The 11,323-nt window shown below is 45.0% G+C and overlaps 1 long non-coding RNA gene and 1 other non-coding gene across 2 annotated transcripts in view; both read left to right on the top strand.

Moving 5' to 3' along the window:
• Positions 1 to 3,143: 3,143 nt before the first annotated feature.
• LOC129388333 (uncharacterized) overlaps positions 3,144 to 11,323 on the top strand; it is a 105,620-nt gene continuing 97,440 nt past the window's right edge. The window contains exon 1 of the long non-coding RNA XR_011890505.1: positions 3,144 to 3,209. This is a non-coding gene — a long non-coding RNA (uncharacterized lncRNA). The remainder of the gene's footprint in view (positions 3,210 to 11,323) is intronic.
• On the top strand, positions 8,757 to 8,829 carry TRNAS-UGA (transfer RNA serine (anticodon UGA)). Its single transcript has one exon. It is a non-coding gene; the product is annotated as a tRNA-Ser (tRNA).

Genomic DNA, 11,323 nt, shown 5'->3' with positions numbered 1-11,323 from the left:
GAGTACTGAGGCACGATAGCGTATTGACTAGGACGACTGTTATTGAAGAAACCAATAAAACTTAGAAAAACATTTTGCTGGTAATGTGCCCATTTTTGAATGGCAAACTTTTCGCTAAGTGTTAAGGAAATGCTAAAATTACGTACATTTCATCGCTTTGTATTTGTCGTAAAGAATACGGGTGCGCGTATAGTTGCTCTCTTGCATCCATGCTACGTAATGTGACACGCGCAGCGAACATTTCAAGCAGGTAGTTGATGTTGGCACCACAAAAGTGTACGTGCGACAGGGACCTAATGGTTAGGGCATTGGTATGGGGGACCGTGGTTTGGTCTCGCCCATGGGCAGATAGTTCATACCCCCAAAAATGCATCGTCCGGTCCTATGGTACAAAAACTATCATCATCAACAATGGTTCGTCCTCTCTATACAAACAAAAAATGCAACACTCATCGCTCTCGCAATGCAGAGGTTGCAAGCACCCAGCAAAGTGAAGCGTGCAGTCCACACACTCATTAGAATTACGCACACAACACATGCAAGAAACGAGAAGAAAGGGGTGTTAACCGAGGGGCCCGATTTTTATTGGTCATATCATAAGAAGCCAATAAACACTGACACAAAAGACAACATAGGGGAAATTACTTGTGCTTAGTAAATGAAATGAAGAAACGATAAATTAATGGAAATTAAAGTGGATGAAAAAACAACTAGCCGCAGGTGGGAACCAAACCCACAACCTTCGCATTTCGCGTGCGATGCTCTACCAATTGAGCTACCGCGGCGCTGTTTCCCATCCACTTTCTTGTGTATTTATGTGTCCTAGTAGAACCCTGGGAGTGTTAGCCAGCGCCTGATTCTCAACATTGTTCTCATGAAATTCAGGACATATTCAGCAATTCTCCAGAACAAAATCGACTGGTTTTGGGAGTTGTGCTATTTTCAAGCAACAATTTTGGAAATCAGAAATAGTAGGCAGTATTTGAGAAACTCGAAATGGTGGGCCGTGTGGTTAAATAAAAATAGAAATAAGTAGGCCATACATTATTAAGCATGAAGGCCAATAACGCAATTTAGTGAGATGGTCAATGATCTCCGCTCACACAGCCTACAACCACTTCGATGCAAACAAGCTGCTCAAGTAAAAGTGTCAGGTGCTGCCCTGGCCCGGTCAAGAAATGTTTACAGCTTTTAATATTTACGGCCGTTATGCTTGCAGGTTCCATGGTAACTAGAGCCGTGTGAAGGATAGGAATACGCATATGTTCCGGGCGACCATGGTTATGGTCCCTGCAGTGCACACACGGCAGTCACTATACAGAAGAACTGGGTAGAACCACTTCTTTTATTATCATATGCACTAGTCACTTCTAGAGCGCAGCTTTTAAGCTTCCGTTCATGCGTTGAGCGTCGGCGCATTCGGCATCCTCAGCGTACCTCGACGTTCCGCGACCTAGCCAAGTGATTGAGCACAGGGAAGGATGATAGAGCGAACGTGGAGTGCAGCGGGGGATGAAAGACGGCGATAGCGAACACAGCGCGAGGAAGAAAGCGGAGAAGGTGTGTATGACGAAAGCGTGGGGAAAAAAACCTAGTTCGGTGCAAGACGTGTTCTGCGGCAGCGATCAATGTGGGATCGTGCCTGAATAATAGGCGTCGTCTGTTCACCGAAGACGCCATCTATAAGGCATGCGGCAAGAGCTTCCACCGATAACACGTGTGGCAACAAAGCGCTGCATGAGCGAAAGTCTGTCGGGGGGGGGGGGGGGCTGCTGCGAATCACAAGGACGCGTCACACACGTGCTGCCTCTCGCGATATCCTGATTAATGAGGCCGTCGGGCCACTATGCGCTCGTTTGCAACGTGCAGGACGAGATAGATTCTCCCCGCCAGTCAATAATGCGAAATGAAACACTATAAGTGTTTCATTTCGCATTTCGCTCGGATGCGCTCACATTTCGCTTTATGGAATATCGCCATTGTCAGTTTTCTGACACGCAGATGCTCTCTGTCAACGCTAGTGTGTGGGCGCAAATCGATCGGGCTAGCAGCGAAAGGAAGAACACCGCTTGGGCTTCACTATCGAGTCAGTTGATTGGCATAAGAGGGTAGGGTCACTGGCCTTGCCATTTTTGAAGCGAAAATGAATGCATGCCGCTTTCATCTGGGGATAGCTTCCATCGCTCTGACAGAAAAGGCGCCAGCATTGTAGCAGCATTTCTAGCAGTTGCATTTGCATTAGTTCACGCGACCGCCAGATGGCGGCGCGCCAAGCGCATGCACTGAAGATATTCGGGCATCATGCTAGCGGCGGCGACGGCACCAAGGTGACTCGAGTGTTCCTCTATACGGATATATGTCGACACTGCCGTCAAAATAAGTTCGATCAAGTTGCAAATACATGGCTAGCAAAAAATGTGTTATCGCATGAATTGATGAATCTTTAGTGTCTCATGATGTAAGGAGATGTCCCAGTAGAAAGAAAGGAGGGCATAGATAGTCTAGTAGAACAAATCTCGCTCATTCCTGGTAGACCTATAGCAATATTTACAGAAACATTAGAATGATTATCACAAAAGCCAGCGAGACAGACTTGAATACCATCCTCGCGCATGATTAATACAATAGTAACTACTAGTCAGGCAAATTTTACTGAATGACTGGCTATGCTTACTAGCAAACATGGAATCAGTTTAAAGTATGTTGTATCGAGAGCGTGCGGAAATATTCAGCATACATTTTTTAGGAGTATTTATAGTTTAAGTGCCGTAGAACTACACAATGGCGGTGCACAAGCGAGGCCTTGACCGTACCATCACTCGAAGGTTTGTCTCTGCAAGGGGTATATCTTCAGTGACAAAAGGATTTCCACTAAAGGCAAGCCAAAGACACGAAATAGTTCTTTAGAGCCTATAGGTAAACTTACTTCTTTTCTTCATTCTCGCAAAAATTTCAGCAGTCTTTAGATTTGATAAGCATCCCGAATCAATAAAGGACAGATGTTGTCGTTCCTGTGTTTAAATCTGGCGATGGCACTGATGGGACCCATTATAGGCCCATTTCACTAGCTTCAATCTATTGTAAGTTTCCAGAACCCGCATAGTTCCTTATGTTCCTTATGCATTGACTCTGGGGTCAGGGCGGTGGCTTCAGAATCAGATGGCCAGATGAGGCAGCCAAAGGTGGACACCAGGCGCACAAGCAATCAAGTGAGTCTTTATTCGATTTTGTCCATTAGCCAACTGCTGCGGCTGGACTGTACAGCTCGCCGTGTTGGTCAGGCCATGCCCAAGGTGCGTGCCTCAGGGCACGATTACGTAAAGCGCTGACCAGGCAGCCCCTCTCTCTTGGTGAATGGAGAGAGACTGCTCTTCAATATACATGATGCCTATGACTGGGTATTGTGAATATGTAGGAGGAAGGCGCGTCCCGTAGACCGTGGGGCATGACCAGAAAACGAGAGCTAATGCTTCCTCAACAGCGCTAGGAGGCTATGGCTGTAGTGATGGATGACGTAGCTAGGTCGCCGAAGCGACGGGCAGCCGCTATGCAAGGCTGGTAAAGGTTGCCACCGCATGCGGAGCCGGAGGGTAGACATTGTGCTTAGGCCTAAGGTGGCGGCACCCAGTGCAGAAGAGTGCCAGGACACTATTCGCTTGGCGTCCCTAGTCACCCCTGGAGCAGTGTTCGTTGTCGATGGCTCACTCCTCTGCACCAGTGTATGCACCAGCAGGCTGACGACCCGAGCTAACATGGCGGGTACCTTTTCGCATAGCATACTGCGTAGTTTTCGCCATAGTTCTACCGTGGCCTTCCGAAGCCTAAACGCCCATCATGAGTTCCGACTCTTAGTTGTGCCAGCATCCGATGCCATCCACACGTTGCCGGTAAAACACTCTGTAGAGGCGGGGATAGCTCCCGTCAAGAGGGTGCGATTTTGCCCTAGCTTTATTTCACGGGGAACGCCAACATCCACAGAGTTCAGGCACTACTGGGCCATAAATGGCGGCCGGACTCTTCGTAAGACCAATTCACGAGACCAGAACCCGCACGGCGACTTTCAGTAAGCTGGATAACAGTGGCGCACAACCAAATTCCAGTCATAACTTCACGGCAGTTGAACTCTCTCATAAATAACACAGTTCTATAACAAGGCCTCAGGCTATTTTAGCATGGTTAGATCTTTCTCTTCCTTGGAAGCAATGCAGCAGTACTCGTGTCATATACAAGTAATTTATTGGGGAATTCATTACTCACATAACACAAATTTCATATTTGTGACAGAACACATTGAGCATAAGGACAATTGAGAGTATGTATGAACAACATCAAATTAACAAGCAGGACGTCGGTCAACATGGCCATATGGCCATGACAATGTACGACAGTAAAACTAGCCACCAAGAATAATACGTACCAATTTGCAAGAAACCATGACGTAATTTGGAAAGATCAAATTTTTAGCACGAAGGACAATTGTGACCGCTGACTACGCAGCTGCATATACAGGGCACAGTACTACCAGAATGGCACATAGAAATTTGAATAGAAATTTCAATTTTTTTTAAAGCAGCACAAAGTCCAGCATATGAGGACAGCAAAACACCGTATAGGGCAGCATGCAGAAAGTACTCAATTGAATGTACGCTCATTGCATCATGTTGCCAAGATATAGGACGGGGCATAATATGAGCGGTGGATTAGATGCTTTGATTTTTATATTTTACTGAACGGTGACGGGAAACGTGATGAGCCGATAATAAAGAGAAAACTAAGGCGTTTCGCAGAAAAACTAGCCCTTTATCTCGAATGTTCAATTTTGATTCTGGTGAAAGATTGCTTACGAAGGCAAGTAAGCAAGAAACTGACATGTACCGGCAGCCCCTTGCTTTAAATTTGGGAACTGTTGGAAGCAGGGTATATTGAAGAGTTTGACAGATTGAAGCTGAGCAGTCGTGTTCAATCTGTCATTTGTCTCCATTTCAAGTTCTTGTTATGGAAAGTAGCTTGGCAGCCTGTTCACATGGTAGCTTATTGGAGTTTGAAGCATTTGGATATCTTTCATCCTGGCACCAAAGTCAGAGAATCTCTCGCAAAATTACAAGTGCACACCGCCGCAGAGTCTTCTTATATATAGCGAAAGTAATATTTTATTAGTCCGTGCACTAATCTCTGAACAATAGCAGCACTGCAACAAATGACTGTTTTTCGCACAGGCACATTTGTTCTGAAGCCTTGCACTTCTCGATGCAGGTCATGAATGAAGTGTGTCTGTATTCTCACCTTCCCATCGTCTCTTATGAGTGATCTTATAAATTCGAGCAACAGGCCAATTTAAAGAGCCATACGCAACTGTACATTAGTTGCTGAGGTTAGATTTATGTGGAGCTTATTACGTGCCTAACTAATAGAAACCGTGTTTGCATCTGATTTTTACTGTCCCGTCCTTTGGGCGCTATTCTTTCCTGTTTAATTCGTGCCCCAACATGCCCCAATAGTTACGCTGCTGATAGAATAAAGGTGGTTCAAACCTAGGCTCCAACCTACAGTCACGATGAAGATGAAACAGGACAGTTTTATGAAGATGCTGATTTAGTGATGCGAAGAGTGCAAACTCAGTGTACTGTAGTCATGGTCGACTTCAATGCAAAAGCGGGAAAACGCAGGCTGGTCAGCAAGCATTTCGGAACTACGGCGTGCAGTGTAGGAGCACTCACGCAAAGATGTAGAATTCGCGGAGAGGAATAAACTGCAAATATTGTAAAACAAGAAATGGTAATGGTAAAACAAGAAATAAAATTGATTTCGTACTTTCTGGCGATCAGCATAGTGCAGGATGGTAGGCTAAACTGCAGTGATCATAGGTTAATGTGGTCTAGGATTCACCTAGACCACATTAGAATCATAGAATAGAAATAGAAAAAATAAAATTGATCAAGAAGAAATACACCAACCTAGATGCCGCAAGGGTAAAAGCCGACCAATTCAGGTTGACAGTTGCAAACAAATGTGCGGCCTTAGAACAGAGAGATGAATATGACATAGAGATAATGAATGAAACCGTAACTAGGCTGGCTTCAGAAGCAGCAGTTGAAGTGGAAACTAAGGCACCAAGAACAAATTAGGTAAGCTCCGTCAAGTAACAAATGACCTAATAAGAAATGAGAAATAATGAAAGTCTCCAACTCACTTGAATCAGATAGAATTCGCGCAACTGTCAAAACTAATCAACGAGGAGAAAATAATGAATTTTCGAAATGATAACGTGAGAAAGACTGATGAAGCAGCAAAAATGGACGCAGCATAAAATCACTGAGAAGAAAACTTCGTATCGGACAAGCGAAGATGTATGGACTGAAAGATAAGCAGAGTAATATCATTAGCAATATCGAAGATATAGTAAAAGCAGCGGAATAATTCTACATTCACCTCTACAGTACCCAAAAGAGCCACAATGCCTCCATTCGAAATAGTAATAGGTTACAAAGGCCATTTCTATAACTAGCGATGAAGTCAGAAGGGCCTTGCAAGACAGGAAACCGGGAAAACAGCAAGAGAAGATGGACTACCAGCCGATTTAATCAAAGATGGAGGAGACATAATGCTTGAAAAGCTAGCGCACCTTAATACGAACACCCTATCGAATTCAAGGGTCCCAGAAAACTGAAAAAATGCCAACATTTTACTAATCCACAAAATCAGAGACTTTCAAGAATTGAAAAATTATAGGTCCACTTGCTTACTTCAAGTATTATATCAAATAGTCACAAAGAAAATCTCCAATAGCGTAAGGGCAACACAGGACATTATTCAACCGATTGAACAGGCAGGTTTCAGGAAGCGATACTCTACAATGGATTACTTCCATGTCTTCAATCGGGTAATCGAGCAATCCGTAGAGTACAATAAACGTCTCTACGTGGCTTTCGTAGATTACGAGAACGCATTTGGTTGAGTAGGGATACCAGCAGTGATAGAGGCCTTACGTGATCAAGGAGTAGGGAACGCTTATGTACATATCTCGGAAGGTATCTACAGAGATTACACAGCTACCTGGATTCTCCACAAGAAAAGTAGGAAGATACCTATAAACAAAGTAGACAATCTCTCCAATGCTATTCACTGCACGCTTGGAAGAAGGCTTCAAGCTATTAAATGGGGAAGACATAGGAGTAAGGATTAGCGGTGAATATCACTGCAACCTTCTATTTGCAGACGGCATTATCCTGCTCAGCAACACTGGGGACGAGTTGCAACAAAATGGTTGAAGACCATAATAGAGCGAGTATAAAGTGGCGTTGAATATTATTATGCAGAAGAGAAAGATAATGACCAATAGCCAGGCAACGGAATGAGAGTTAAGGATCGCCAATCAGCCTCTAGAGACTGTGAAGCAATAAGTTTACCTTCGCCAGTTACTCACAGGGACCGTGACCACGAGAAGGAAATTTACAGAAGAAAAATGAGTTTCAGCATATTCGGAAAACATTTTCAGATCCTTACTGGAAGCTTACCATTATCAATAAAAACAGAGGTGTACAATCAATCCATTCTACCGGTGGTGACATATCGGGGAGAAACTTGGAGACTGACAAAGAAGCTCGAAAACAAGTCAAGGACCGCACAAAAAGCGATGGAAGGAAAAATGTTAGGCGTAACATTAAGGGGCAGCAATAGAGCCGTGCGGATCAGAGAACAAACAGGGATAGGGATAGGCGATGTTCTAATTGACAATAAGAGAAATAAATGTTGCTCGGCATGTTATGTAATGCGCAGGTTAGACAACCGATGAACCATTAGGGTTACAGAAGGGGCGCCAAGAGAAAGGAAGCGCAGTCGACTAGGTGGGGTTATTAAATTAAGAAACTCGCAGGCACTAGCTGGAATTTGTTCGCGCAGGACACGGGTGATTGGAGATAGCAGGGATAGGCCTTCGTCCCGCTGTGGGAATAAATTAACCTGATGATGATGAGGATGATGCTGATTGTGATCTATCATTTTCGTCGCTTTACTAATCATCTTGTTTTCCGCATAACAAGTCCAACTGTATGGATCATATAACAATGCGCCCATCGCCGGACTTACATTTCCAGGCGTACTCCTCAAACGTACCTTTGTGTGAGGTACCGCCGCCTCGACTTCACCCGAAAAGATCACGTTCTCGTGACGCCTGCGGCAAAAAAGACGTTCCACGTCCGCCGCCAAGGTCTGTGAGTGGTGGCGCTGGCTAACACTCCCAGGGTTCTACTAGTACACATAAATACCCAAGAAAGTGTATGGGGAAACGCCGCCGCAGTAGCTAAATTGGTAGAGCATCGCACGCGCCATGCGAAGGTTGTGGGCTCGGTTCCCACCAGCGGCAAGTTGTTTTTTCATCCGCTTTAATTTCCATTAATTAATAGTTACTTTATTTCATTTATTAAGCACATGCAATTTCCCCTATGTTGTCCTTGGTGTCAGTGTTTGTGGGCTGCTCATGATATGACTAATTAAAATCGGGTCCCTCGGTTAACCCCCTTTCTTCTCGTTTATTACATAACGATGGTCTCGAATCCGGCAACATTGATGCCTTCAGGTTGCATATGTGGGTTTATTGACCAGTTGCCTTCACCCGAAAAGATCACGTTCTCGTGACGCCTGCGGCAAAAAAGACGTTCCACGTCCGCCGCCAAGGTCTGTGAGTGGTGGCGCTGGCTAACACTCCCAGGGTTCTACTAGTACACATAAATACCCAAGAAAGTGTATGGGGAAACGCCGCCGCGGTAGCTCAATTGGTAGAGCATCGCACGTGACATGCGAAGGTTGTGGGTTCGGTTCCCACCTGCGGCAAGTTGTTTTTTCATCCACTTTAATTTCCATCATTTATCGTTACGTTATTTCTTTTATTAAGCACATGCAATTTCCCCTATGTTGTCCTTGGTGTCAGTGTTTGTGGGCTTCTCATGTTCTGGGGATGTGTACTTTTCGTGAGTTGTGCCGTCTCTGCGTCGGCCGCTGCTGCCTTATTATGTGACTTGCTTTCTCGAGAACCCCTAAGAACGTGCCCGTCGTCTGTCGCGACTGCTTTGGGAAGCTGCTCCCGTTCTGGTTCTGTGCGCGTTTCTGACCACGCATGTGATATGCGTCGTTATTGGGCCGCTTCGATGATCGCTCCCTGATAGTGCCATACTGCATGGGACTGCTGTCCCGCTCTCGATTTTTCGCACAGCTTCGGAAGCTCTGTCCAAGAGTTCTAGAGCTGCCAGAATCGCGTTTGTTTTTCATGGACCTGGAGTCACAGACAGTCTGCGGTCTCTCGGAGCTGTCAGCAGAGATTTGCTTGGACAAGATCAAGCAGCAAGCAGACGACGGCTTCCTGAAAAGATGCGTGCGCCTTTTGAGGCCTTGTTCTGAACGACACCTTATGCTTCCGCATACTTTGCACGTTCCAACCGGCAAATATTGTGCACACAGCTATTGCTTTCTTGGTTTGTGTGCCATCATACTAGTTTTTCACGAGCGTTCAAATTGCTTCAGATTTAGTCTTGGTTTTCTTTTTAAGAGAGTAGCACAGTGATCAATAGCACATGCTTGCTTTTCATGTGTTTCCATAATCATGTCAAGCACTAAGCTTTGTGCTTAGCAAACATGTAGATTGTGTTTCTCATGGGAGTGGAACTGGTGCACGAGGAAGTATATCATCATGCATGTGGCCATTGCGCACCGGCAGCTGGGGTGGTATAGAATCGGTACTTCTCTGATTGCTGCTGTTCACATATGTTGGTACGTTCTGTTCACAGCTTCAAGCGCTTGATTTTGACGTTCGGGATTAGTAGACGGTGTACGTGCGCTCTTGCTTAGACACGCACCGGCCCGTAGTAGGCAGTCTCACGTGCTATGAGGAAATCCATGGGTGCTTTCTGCATGATCAGCCATGTCGCGCGACTGCTATTTTGCTTATGACCGTGCGTGAATTCCGCGTAAATTTCGCAGGCAATCAGCTGACCTAATTATAGCGGTTAATGGGCACAAAAATTGAGAGCGCGACGTAAACTGCACATTGCGATCACGTTCTATGCGCTGAGGCTGTGATTCCACTATACAAGCCTTATGGTTGTGTCGGCGACGTGACCTCTGAGAGCGCACCATTATTTATGGGGCAACAGTAAGGAATTGGCCTCGTAGCGGACTGTCTACGAGTAGCTAAGTGCAGACACGGCAGCCAAGAGAATGACTTCCAGTCTCGGTGCTTTCGAAGGAAACCTCGGACAGCACACGACCGCTGAAACGCTTGACAGTGACGCGCTCTTCTGTCAAGGCTAGTCAGAATGGAAGCCACAGACGGTTTACGGACAGTCCGGGACTGCATAATCAGAGGCTCATTGTGTCAGCGGTGTGCAAAAGTGTTTTTCATTTGTTTACATGTTCGTGCTACATGGTACATGCTACAAGAACTTACTTCAATGTAAGGGACACTGCCATTTTGGTTCCTTCGCGGTCAGCTTTCAACGCATAGCAAAGCGTTGCCTTGCGCTGAACTAGAACTGGCATACGAACTACATTAATATTTCTTCGTTAATTTCAAATTTAGTTCCGTGTAGTATTTATGCAGATTTTGTTTACCAAGTTGCGACGCTAATCTCGTTTTTTTACCAGTGCAGCGCACATACGAGCATTTTTACTACGGCACGCTCTCTCAGCATCCCCTGCGCAAGTTGTGAAAGACGTCGTGCAAAAAATTTTTCATCGCAGGTACTGTGTGTTGACCGTAAGAGAGTTTTAGTGTTTGATGGTTATGTAATTTCATTATTTTTTATTGACAAAATGTGGTCAGTCTTGACTGCTATTCTGGCTATTTATTCACCAATTTTATTATACTATGTTGTGTGCTTCTGCTTTTATGTGTTACATATTGGCACGCATGCCCAATTTCACGCCTGCCTGTTACTGTTTGACATGAACAGGCACTGATATCAATTGAATATGGCAAATAAAAGTGGCTAGTGTATCTATATTTGACAGTCCTGTGGTTGAAATACTTGGCTTTTAGGAAAATGTGCCGCTCGAAATACGTGCATCAATATCTCCGAACGACATCTCTGATGCGAGCAATAAGATTAGGATGTGGCAAAGTGCATGAATCCTCTGCTACTGTTCAAGCTGCATGCAATAAGCTTTCTTTGCCAAGTCGTCCTTGTTGTAAGTGTTTCCAATGGGCTATAATGACAACCACAGCTTATTTTTTGTGTGTGCAAAAATGCTTGCAACATTTTATTCTTAAACTTTGAAGGTATGGTAATCCCTGTAGTGTTAGGGCACGTTAGTGCTGTGTATGGGCGTTCTT

This window comes from Dermacentor andersoni, chromosome 10 (genome assembly GCF_023375885.2).
Source record: "Dermacentor andersoni chromosome 10, qqDerAnde1_hic_scaffold, whole genome shotgun sequence".
NCBI classification, from domain to species: domain Eukaryota; kingdom Metazoa; phylum Arthropoda; class Arachnida; order Ixodida; family Ixodidae; genus Dermacentor; species Dermacentor andersoni.
This window is presented reverse-complemented; position numbering and strand designations above follow the sequence as displayed.